Source organism: Monodon monoceros, unplaced genomic scaffold (assembly GCF_005190385.1).
Source record: "Monodon monoceros isolate NGI ecotype Baffin Bay Population unplaced genomic scaffold, NGI_Narwhal_1 Super_Scaffold_11, whole genome shotgun sequence".
NCBI lineage: Eukaryota > Metazoa > Chordata > Mammalia > Artiodactyla > Monodontidae > Monodon > Monodon monoceros.
In genome coordinates this window covers 113,487,867-113,497,480 of record NW_021703767.1, presented here as the reverse complement: position 1 = coordinate 113,497,480, position 9,614 = coordinate 113,487,867, and positions in this window count along the sequence as shown.

The following is a 9,614-nucleotide window of genomic DNA, read 5'->3' as shown; positions in this document are numbered from 1 at the left end:
GATTGGATGCAAAAATAAGTGTAAGGTGCCCAGAATTCCATTCTCAGCCTACGTTTCCCAGGTAATCTCTTTAACATCTCCAGCTTTAGCTGTCACCCCATGGCTGGTGACCATCAGATGTATAGCTTCAGCCGTTTCAGTTAGGATGCTTTCAACTGCCACTAATAAGATCCTCACCCAATGATCATAAAAGATATGAGAACGCTCACGCGAGAGGCCATCCAGCGGTAGAGTAAGCCTCCAAGATGGCTGATGCACAGATTCAACAACATCGTCAAGGAAACAGGTTTTCCCTCTCCACTCTGCAGGCTTCAGTGTTGGCCTCATCCTGTGGCTTAGTACCTTTGTGTCTGTAGGAAAGTTGTCAGCAGCACCAGAGCTATAGGCTTCCTCATCTAAATCCACTGAGAGAGAAAGCCTGGCTTCCCGTGCCTTTCCAGAAGCCTCCTTGCCTCTCATTGATGGGAATTAGATCACACGCCTATTCCTGAACTAATTTCTGGCAAGTAGGATGATTTGGGGATCAATACTTTTAGATCAATCAGGCCTACCTTTGAGATGAGGTCGATTTCCTAAATCACTGAGAGAGGAGTGGAATGGGTGTTGCAGAGTCAGCAACAATGTCTGCAATTTCAGCTCCAGACCTGGTCTGATAAGTGCCCAGCAAGCATCTCCCAATCTTACCATCCACAGTCATATTTGGTGCAACATATCCAAAGCGGAACTCATGGTCTGCTTCTAGAAACTGCTCTTCCTCCCATGTGCCTTATTTGGAAAAATACAAAACCAGAACTCAGAAAATAACCTCTTCTTCACCCTCCCCATTACCCAGTCAATCATCAAGGCTACCGCCTGCCAGTATCTTCGGTATCACCCTATTTCATCCCCTCATTACTCCTTACTTGAATTATTGTAATATCCCCCTACGTGGCCTCCTTTGACCCATATCCCCATTGCTACCAGAAGTATGTTTCCAGATGGAGTAATAAGGGAAAGAAAGCTCATGTCATCACCTTAAATAACTTCCATGAGTAGCTCCCCATTAGCTCCTGGATACGACTCATTTATTCATTTATTCAATATATACTTACTTGGGGTCTCCATAAGACAGAATCCGGGCTCAGTGAGATGGATAAAAGGATGAATAAAATCAGTGGGGTCCCTACCTTCACTGGGGTTTACAGTCCAAGGGACTTTGGAGGGCATGGATAGGAGGCGCCTGGAGGGAAGTCCTGATCCAGTTTTTATAGGAAATCAGCACTTTGAGCTTGCACGTGGGAGGGAGCCGGGGAAAGAGCAAATAGTAAGCAGTGTCCCCAGCTCCCAGTGTCCCCAGAATTTCCTGAACCTTAATAAATTACTCATTGTATTGTCCTCATAAGTGTTTGATTATGTCCCCATCTCTCCCTTTAGACTATTGTCTTGTTCAACTTTATATCCCCAAAGACTAAAATTTCTGTGCAGCTTACTTTTTCATTTCATCAATCTGTTCATTTATACCTTGCCTTGGTTCCCCCCGCCAAAAAAATATTTGGGGCTGCCTGATCCACAGTAGAAATGCAACAAATATGGAACACTTTTACAAGTAAAAAGACCCCGAGACCCAGAAAGCTTAAACCTGTTGACCAAAGTCAACCAGGTAAAATTCTTCTGAAAACTTTTCCTGTGAAAGTTGGAAGAGTTATCACGAAAGGTGAGCTCTCAATCATAGGAAGTATCTGAAGACAGACTGGATGTTCTGGGTCTTTGGTTATTCTTAGGTTCTTGTGGTCTTGTCCAAGCTGTGATTCTACAAAGCACAGTACAGGTAAGTGATTTACAATCCCTTAGAGAGGTTCTTAACTTTAAATACATTTTACACTGATTTTATCTCTCAAGTTCAAGATTTTAGATATTTTAGGGAATTTTTGGTTAATACCTATAAATAATATTTATATAAAGAAGTTTAAGAGTCTCCAGGCCAGTACATACTCTAATGAGAATCCAAAAGTATGTTTACCTATATAAATTTACCTTTTAGAATATGAATGTGTATAATAAAGATAGCACATTTTGAATTTTGTCCACGAAAGCAGTTTCAAGTGAGTGAGCTGTGCTGAATGCCTTTAAAGAATAATGCAACTTCTGGAAATCCCATGGAGGCAGCCAAAGTTGTCAATGAAACAAGAAGTAACCTTGAGGGATATTTTAATATACGAATGCTCCTAATGAGTATGCTAAAATCATGTGAAATATCTCATGTGAAATATCAGTATCAACAATTTGTGAGGCTTATCATGTGGATGGAATACTGAGGATATGAAGGCATTAAATGTCCAAAGGCATTGCCTTAGGATGCCCCTTGGATTCTTAAGTGCAATTTTTACTTAATTGGAGTTCATAACTTTTCACTGGACATTCTACCTCCAAATTATAATTAAAGTAATTGTAAAAATTATTGCTCTTATTTTGACTGTGTGACCAAAATTCCTGCAGTACATTTTGTATGGAGCAGGGTGAAATTATTCTTTAAAAAAAAAAAATTAAAAAAAAAACTTTGAAGACATTTTGATAGAATTTACCTCTCCTAAAAACTTTTTGGTCTAATCCACGATATCTAGCTGAATAGCATTGCCTACATTCTTCTTTATCTGTTAAAGAGTTATTTGTAGACTCTACAATGAGCCTTCTCCTACCTCTCTAGAAATGCCAGAAATACTACTAAACCCATGAGATATACATATCTCATGGGTTTAGTACAGATAGATAGATAGATAGTTTAGTATATATAGATAGATATAAAACCACCTAATCAAATTCCTCCTTTCCAGGCATTTTCTGCTTTGTGGAAATGAACTGCAAAAGACCTGGCAATTCAACTCTCAATTATAAACAAAGCCTACTTATCTTAAAATTTGGTCAGGGCAGAACTCAGTCCACAAATCTCTTTTCAAATTGTGCCTAGTAATTTGCTTTGTGTTTGTGGAAAGACACAACTTGTTAATAGTAGGGCTCAACTGCTAAACTTAGAAAGAGAGTCCAAGAGGAAGAACCCAAGGTAAACAGAAACTTCCAAAAGTTGTAAATAACAAAAGACACACAGATGATGTGTGTTTCATTGAGTTGCCACATCATAGGCTCATAGTAAATGAGTACAACATGGCTCAAGATCTATGTGTACAGTTTCTCCTATTACCTAACACAATGTAGACACGCTTATCACACTCCAATCCTTGCCTTCAACTAAGAAAAGTAAACAGTGTCATGACATCATTCACAGCCAATCACAGCACAGCCACGAGGACGAAGGAAGTGTTGGGAGAGTCCTTTTGCAACTGAGAGACAGTATGTTTGATAAGTTGTCCTAACACATTCCTGGGGGTTCTGAGCTGTATTTATAAAGTAACATTTGTTGGTGGCTCAAAAACTGTCCTAGGAGGTGGGCAATATGTCACGTTCCATAAGAGGAGTGATTGTGGTGATGGACCTAAGGTGACCAGGAGCAACCTTTGTTCACTGTTCCATCACATGGCTCTATAATAAATATTAGTCATCCAGTGTACACATAGGATGTGGTGAGGCTTCCTGTTGAGGGCAAAACCTTCTTCCAGAGATCAGAGTACACTCCCTGTTCTAGGCAGATCCCTAATCAGATTTACTATCTTCACCTTGGAAAAAACCATGGCTTTCCCATTAAGTAAAAGCTGTCACAGAGCAGCATTGGCGCCTGTATATTACAGTTGCTTTCAAGTTCTCCTTTTTCCTTCTGAGTCCCAAAGAGTTCATCGTTTCCTGGTTTTGATTAAACCAGATTGTATTTTAAAGTTGTGCTTCTCTCCCTTACCTAGCCTCCCCTAATTTAATGTAAAATGTTCAAAATGATCTCACCTTGTGGTTTCATTGACTAGAGATACTGCAAAATCAGAAGGCACCTCTATTATACTAGGAGGCACACGCGCATTTTATCAGACTCTCTTCTGTTCTCTACGAGAACACAGTTCTCTCAACACAGGTTTGTAGATCCTGTACTGGACTTCAGCAGACATTTAAAAAAAAAAAGAGACACTATGATATCATCAACAACCTAAAATATTGTATTATTTCTTTGGCTGATTTCTACTTAAAAATATAAATATAATGTGGTTTTGACTTTTTCCCTACAATAGAATAGCCCGTTACCTTAAAAATTCTCAATATATAGGACACATCATATGCTATCTCTTCCTATTCAAAAAAGTAACAGTGAGTTAGAACTGACAGAAAGAACTGACACTTGATACCTACTTGGGATTTATGGAGAAAAAAAATAACATGTTATATACACAGCGCAAATCCTCTGAGCAGCTTTACTGACCAGCAATACACCCACTTTACTGATACTGCCTCATAGAGGATGAAGCCTGAGCCAAGTTAGATCCTTTCCTTGTGACTGCTGCCTTTCTAAGAAGGATTGTAGAGTTTTAAGGAAGGCCAGCCCCTGTTTGGGCAGCCTAGCGACTGTAGCAAGACCTTCTCTTAGACCCCAGTCCATCCTTCACTCTCACCAAGCACCTCACACTTGCTCCAATCCTCCTAGATGGAGCGAAATATTAATAATTAGAACTCATTGGGTAGCTGGAGTCTCTTGGTATATTTTAAATTCCTCCGCCTTCAATAAAAAGCTCTCTCAGTGACACTGGCATTTAATAAGATGTACAGCTGGTTCCGCATATAAGGTGCCTGAAAGTTGCCGCTGTGTCCTAACAACAAGTAAAAAGCCGAACAGACTGAAAAATCAACAATTCTTCTTGGATCCTTAAGAGCAGGGAGGACACAGGGCTAATCACTGCCCCCAAGGTTGAAGAGAGAGACATGCAAACACAGGGAGCTGCTGCTTACAAGAACAGAGACTCAGGAGTACGTCTGGGTAGGAAAATTACCTGATCTGTAATTAATGAATTGCTGGAGGCTGAGTGAGAAAAAACCTGAGAGTTAAAAACTCCAGGGGCACCCAGTCATACGGGGACCCCAACAATATTGTAAGATTTACCTCCAGGAGCTTGACCAGTTTCCCACAGTAAATTTGGGGGGAAATCCTCTTGAGCTCCCTGCAGGAGGAGGGGATAAACCATTTTGAAATACGCCAGAGTATTTTGTTCCTAACAAGGCCTGCCCTCAGGGGGCACTATTTAACCAGACCCTACCTGCTAGGGCATTAGCACAACCTAACTGACATGCGGAAGGGAAATACCCAACTCCAGCCCACTCTAGCCATCCTGCTCCACCTAAGAGGGGAGAAAAATACAGAGAAACACTTGAGAAGTCCATAGTCTAGAAGCATAGGCTCACTGAAAGACTGAGACCTAATCATAGGAGTACAGAACACTTCCCCTCTCCCCACACCTCACTGTCACATTACTGAAGGTTTATTTACAGCAGTTCCTTTTATCTAGTACATTATGCCTAGCTGTCAACAAAAACATACAAAGCATACTAAAAGACAAAAAATTTGAAGAGATAGAGCAACCATCAGAACCAGAAGTGGCAACAGCATTGGAATTATCAGACCAGGAATTTAAAACAGCTATGATTAATATGCTAAGGGATCTAATAGATAAAGTAGAACAGATGGGCAATGTAAGCAGAAAGATGTGAATCCTAAAAGAAGAACCAAAGAGAAATGCTGGAGATCAAAAATATTGCAACAGAGGGCTTCCCTGGCGGCTCAGTGGTTGAGAGTCCGCCTGCCGATGCAGGCGACACAGGTTCGTGCCCCGGTCTGGGAAGATCCCACATGCCGTGGAGCGGCTGGGCCCGTGAGCCATGGCCGCTGAGCCTGCGCGTCCGGAGCCTGTGCTCCGCAGCGGGAGAGGCCACAGCAGTGAGAGGCCTGTGTACCGCAAAAAAAAAAAAAACATTGCAACAGAAATGAAGAATGCATTTGCTGGGTTTATTAGTAAACTGGACACAGCTGAGGAAGGAATCTCTAAACTTGAGGATATCTCAGTAGAAATCTTGAAAACTAAAAAGCAAAGAGAACAAAGACTGAAAAGAAACAGAACAGAATATCCAAGGACTGTAGGATAACCAAAAAGGATATAACACATGCATAATGGGAATATCAGAAGGAAAAGAAAGAGAGATAGGGATAGATAAAATATTTGAAAAAATAATTTCAAATTACTGAAATTCATGAATGGTATTCAAAACTGAGAATTCAAAAACTGAGAATTTCCCCAAATTAATGTCATCACAAACCAGAGATCCAGGAAGCTCAGAGAACACCAAGCAGGATTAAAAACAAACAAACAAAAAACAAAAAAACCCCAAAACTATACCTAGGCATATCATTTTTCAAACTACAGAAATCAAAGAAAAAAAGTCTTGAAAGAAGCCAGAGAGAAAAAACCTTGCCCACAAAGGAACAAAGAAAGATAAGAACTACATCCAACCTCTTTAGAAGCCATGCAAGCAAGAAGAGAGTAGATACCAACCTAGAATTCTGTACCCTATGAAGTTATCCTTCAAAAGTGAAGGAAAGGGGCTTCCCTGGTGGCGCAGTGGTTGAGAGTCTGCCTGCCGATGCAGGGGTCACGGGTTCGTGCCCCTGTCCGGGAAGATCCCACATGCCGCGGAGCGGCTGGGCCCCGTGAGCCATGGCCGCTGAGCTGGGCGTCCGGAGCCTGTGCTCCGCAACGGGAGAGGCCACAACAGTGAGAGGCCCGCGTACCGCAAAAAAAAAAAAAAAAAAAAGTGAAGGAGAAATAAGGACTTTCTCAAACAAAAATTGAGAAAATTTGTTGCTAGTAGACCTGCCTTACAAGAAATGTTGAACGAAATTTTTAGAGAGAAGAAAAATAATATAGGTCAGAAACTCAGATCTACATAAAGAAAGGAAGATCATTGAAGAAGGAATAAGTGAAGGTAAAAAAAAACCCTTTATTTTACTTATTTTTAATTGATCTAACAGATAACTGTTCAAAATAATAATAGCAACAATGAATTCAATTATGTATGCATGTGTATATTGCTCATGCGTATATATGCTTATGGATGCGTATATATAAATGAAATGAATGACAGAAATGATAAAAGGGATGGGAGGGAGGAATTAGTATTATTTTGTTATTATAAAGTACTCACACTACCCATGAAGTGGTAGAGTGTTATCTGAAAGTAGACTTGGATTAGTTGTAAATGTATATTGCAACTCTAGGGCAATCATTAAGAAAATGGAAAAGAAAAAGCATAACTGATATGCTAAGAAATAAGAGAAGATGAAATCACATAAAATGCTCAATAAAACCACAAAAGGCAGAAAAAAAGTGGAAGACAAAAATAGGAACAAAGAACAAGGGCAACGAATAAAAAACACAGTAACTAATAGAGTAGATATTAATCCAACTGTATCAATAATCATTTTGAATGTCAGTAGTCTAAATGCACCAAATGAAAGACCGAGATTGTCAGAGTGGATACAAAAACAGGACTCAACTATATGTCTTCTACAAATATTCCACTTTAAATGTAAAGATGCATATAGATTAAAAGTAAAAGGATAAAGAAAAATATACCATGCTAACATTAACCAATAGAAAGCAGGAGTAGCTGGACTTCCCTGGTGGCGCAGTGGTTAAGAATCCACCTGCCAATGCAGGGGACATGGGTTCGAGCCCTGGTCCGGGAAGATCCCGCAAGCTGTGGAGCAACTAAGCCCATGTGCCACAACTACTGAGCCCTCGCTCCACAACTGCTGAAGCCCGCACACCTAGAGCCCGTGCTCCACAACAAGAGAAGCCACCTCAATGAGAAGCACCACAACGAAGAGTAGCCCTTGCTCACCGCAAGTAGAGAAAGCTTGCGTACAGCAACAAAGACCCAACATGGCCAAAATTAAATAAATAAATAAATTTATATAAAAAGAAAAGAAAGCAGGAATAGCAATATTAACTTTAGACCGAACAGAGATCAAAGTGAGGAAACTTATTAGGGATAAAGAGGGGCATTCATAATGGTAGGGGTCAAGTTTCTGAAAAGACGTAACAATCAGAGCATCAAACCTCATGAGACAAAAACTGATAGGAGAAATAGACAAAACTACTATCATAGTTGGAGATTCAACACCCCTCTAGAAGAAACGGACATACCTATCAGACAGAAAATTAATAAGGATATAGTTGAACTCAATACTGCTATCAACCAACTGGATATAATTGACTCTTTCATAAAACAACAGCAAAATATATGTTCTTCTCAAGCTCACATGGAACATTCCCCAAGGTAGACCACATTCTGGGCTATAACATACACCTTAGCAAATTTAAAAGAATAGAAATCATGCAATATCTGCTCTTGGACCACAATGGAATTAACTAGAAATCAATAACAGAAAGATAACTGGAAAATCCCAAAATACATGGAAATTAAACAACACACTTCTAAATAACACATGGGTCAAAGGAGAAATCTCAAGAGAAATTAAAAACGAGATTTACATCTACCACACACCTAAAATCCAGGATTGTTCTTGGCCAGAAGTCACTCACAAGCCCGAGCAGTTCAAAGATCACTGACATCCATCTATGGACAATTCCATCTTATCTGTACCTTAGTCCTTAAGCTAACCATCACTGTTCCCTTTACCTTGGCTTGCCTACTTCCCTCTAATCTCTGGGAAACTCTTCCTACTTTACTGATCTCCCTCTGCTCTCTATAAGGCAAATGTCATGTCTCAGACCTCCAACCACATATGCTATCACAGTCAGGACCAACACCAGGATGCTAGGACGCCCAGGCCAAACTATCAACCCTCATCTCCTCCAGCTTTATAAGCGCTGCTCTGAGGCCATTATAGATTTGCCCATTTTACTTTATTCTGATCTTGTGTCCAGAGTTTAATGGGGGGAAGGTGAAGGTACCTTCTGTCAACCTCAAAACCTATGGTCCTCAGTCAAAAGGATTTCAGGGACAACTGATCCCAGAGAGCATCCACTCTTTTCCATTCTTACCCCCAATCCAAGATTTTACCTGAGCATCATAAAATAATATCAACAGCCCTTCTCTGTTTCAGTCAGCTCAAGTCAGTGATTTAGTGATTTTGCACTTCCTGATACTTTAAAGGACTTTTGAAAGAGAGTCCTAAAATTTCTTTTGACCTTGTTAAAAGAATTGTTTTGGAACAACTTTAGAAAAGATTCCAAGATGGGAGTGGGAGAAAAGAGCTATAGGCATAATATGTTTTATATTCAGAGTTTGTTCATATCAGATAAGATTATTTTATAGAGAATATCTTTTTCATATGCTTATTTTTTAAACCACATTTTTCTTGCTGATATGTGTCCAATGGAATTATTGAGCCTTAGACTTCTTTCCTACAAGGGGCAGAAAGTGCACTTCCTAGAGAGAGATGACATCTCTGAAATGGAGCTATTTGTGGAAATTCCTAAGTCTCTCAGGGGGAATTTTTCTTTCACTCAGAAGGATCGACCACAAAGCAGGTGGTCCATGCTCTGGTGAGTTCCAGGGCTAGCCTTTGACAAAACTGAGTAACTGGCAAAGTTAGACTTTGCCAAATCCTCCTACACATCCACACCCACGGCCCAGACATACACCAAACACCACAAACCCTAGTCTGGCCAATGTCCAGAAACCTCCCA